This window comes from Boleophthalmus pectinirostris, unplaced genomic scaffold (genome assembly GCF_026225935.1).
Source record: "Boleophthalmus pectinirostris isolate CB_2022bp ecotype Guang Dong unplaced genomic scaffold, ASM2622593v1 HiC_scaffold_11, whole genome shotgun sequence".
NCBI classification, from domain to species: Eukaryota; Metazoa; Chordata; class Actinopteri; order Gobiiformes; family Gobiidae; genus Boleophthalmus; species Boleophthalmus pectinirostris.
Window position 1 is genome coordinate 23,131,465 of NW_026570994.1, and position 2,500 is coordinate 23,133,964.

Sequence of the window (2,500 nt, forward strand, 5' to 3'; positions counted from 1 at the left end):
AAACCAGGACTAAACCAGGACTAAATGTTAATACCATACCACCTGGTTTAGTTTAGTAATCCAGCACTAAACCAGCACTATACTGGGACTAAACCAGGACTAAACCGAGCCTAAACTAGGACTAAACCGAGACTAAACCAAGACTAAACCAGGACTAAACTTAAATTGTGTAACAAACTGGAACAGACTGTTTATTTTTTTACCCGGGTCTGTTCGTCCCTGGAGATGTTTTTTGTGTCACTCGTGTTTCAGGAGTCCTGCACATCTCAAACACTTGTCCCACTGGATGATGTCATCGGGTGGTGCGTGTGTTTCTTCGTCTCGGTGTCACGCTGGCTGTGACACTCGCTCCGTTTGTGTCACCAGGTTTATTCACTTATAAAACAGACGAACTTTTAGATTGTTACTCAACAGAAACCTTTAAATATGTAATAAATGTACCATGGCTTGAACTGGATTCTTTTATTTTTACTACTACTACTACTACTACTACTACTACTACTACTACTACTACTACTACTACTAAAACTATTACTTCTACAACTACTACTTACATTTAGGAGCTTGTACAGGTGAGTGCCAAGTTTTAAGATGATCAAATGTCAAAATGTATGATATTTGCAGATAATTATTGAGACTGGTTTAGTCCTGATTTAGATCTGATTTAGACCTGGTTTAGACCTGGTTTAGTCCACTATTTTTATGTTTAATTTGGGTTTATTTTAGATCTAGTTCAGATTTGGTTTAGTCGTGGTTTAATCCTGGTTTAGACCTGGTTTAGACCTGGTTTAGACCTGGTTTAGACCTGGTTCAAACCTGGTTTAGACCTGGTTTAGACCTGGTTTAGACCTGGTTTAGATCTGGTTCAGACCTGGTGTTCCTGTTTTTGTCACTTTTAGCACCTGGAAAGAAAAAACTGACCCATAAAACATGACAAGAATCTGCCCTGAGGACCAGAGACCAGACCAGAGACCAGACTACAGACTAGACCAGAGACCAGGGACCAGACCGGAGACCAGACCAGAGACCAGACCAGAGACCAGACCAGACCAGACCAGAGACCAGACCAGACAGAGACCAGACCAGACCAGACCAGAGACCAGACCAGAGACCAGAGACCAGACCAGAGACAGAGCTGAGACCAGACCAGAGACCTGACTAGAGACTAGAACAGAGACCAGACCAGACCAGAGATCAGCCAGACCAGACCAGAGACCAGACCAGACCAGACAGACCAGACCAGACAGACCAGACCAGACCAGACAGACCAGACCAGAAGAGACCAGAGACCAGAGAATACCAGACCAGAGACCAGACAGAGACCAGACCAGACCAGACCAGAGACCAGACCAGACAGACCAGAGACAGAGACAGACAGACAGACCAGAGACCAGACCAGACAGACAGACCAGACCAGAGACCAGACCAGACCAGACCAGACCAGAGACCAGAAGACAGAGACCAGACCAGAGACCAGACTAGACCAGACCAGAGACCAGACCAGACCAGACCAGAGACAGAGACCAGACCACCAAAGACCAGACCAGGGACCAGACCAGACCAGACCAAAGACCAGACCAGAGACCAGACCAGAGACCAGACCAGAGACCTGACTAGAGACTAGAACAGAGACCAGACCAGACCAGAGATCAGGCCAGGAACCAGACCAGAGACCAGACCAGAGACCAGACCAGACCAGACCAGAGAGACCAGACCAGAGAGACCAGACCAGACCAGACCAGAGACCAGACCAGACCAGACCAGAGACCAGACAGACAGACAGAACAGAGACCAGAGACCAGACCAGAGACCAGACCAGGGACCAGACCAGGGACCAGACAAAAAAATATCAGTTTTTTATAGTTTTGTAATTTTAATGTTGTGACAATTAATTCCTCTTTTCTCGTCACGTTGATGTAAACATGGAACTTCTCTGAATGACACAATAGTTTGATGAGACTCTTACAAATAAAAGGAAAGTTTAAAGTGTCAGAAAAAGTCTTCTCTTGTGCCCAAACTGTTTCTGTTTGGAGTTTTCCTCTCGGTGACAGACGCAGAGAGATTTTACTATTTTTTGTTTTCTACTTTTTTCACAAACTGCTGCTTCACTGATGAATATTTAACCACAGATACTGTCGTGTTCAGTCTGGAATTTAAAAACCAGATTCTGTGAGAAGACGAGACAAGAGACAAAGGTGTTGAGTTACAGATAATTTAATCAAAAGAATCTTAGTTCCATGAATAAAACATGTCACTCTGCTTCTCCACAGACGAGTAAACGCCTCCAGACTCCCGGCACCGCCCCAACCTGCCCTGCCCACGCTTTATAAACACAAGACGAACGAGGAGGGACTAATCCAGGTCTAGGACTGCAGCAGGTCTACACCAGGACTAAACCAGGTCTGAAGCAAGAGACTCTTCACAGCACAAAGGTGAGGAACTAACAGTATTTTAAGAAATATCCCTTTGTTGTGTCACGTCCTGTTTGAAAGAAGAACCA

General features: G+C 45.2%; 2 protein-coding genes across 2 annotated transcripts in view; both read left to right on the top strand.

Annotated features, from left to right (window-relative positions):
• The window catches only part of LOC110166006 (protein-tyrosine kinase 2-beta-like), a 45,428-nt gene extending 44,976 nt beyond the window's left edge, over nt 1-452 (top strand). Inside the window, exon 31 of the mRNA XM_055164038.1 lies at nt 1-452. This exon is cut by the window's left edge and continues 618 nt beyond it. The gene's annotated coding sequence lies outside the window, so the exon portion shown is untranslated.
• A 1,418-nt stretch (nt 453-1,870) lies between these two features.
• The window catches only part of LOC110165993 (inosine-uridine preferring nucleoside hydrolase-like), an 11,716-nt gene continuing 11,086 nt past the window's right edge, over nt 1,871-2,500 (top strand). The window contains exon 1 of the mRNA XM_055164825.1: nt 1,871-2,432. The gene's annotated coding sequence lies outside the window, so the exon portion shown is untranslated. The remainder of the gene's footprint in view (nt 2,433-2,500) is intronic.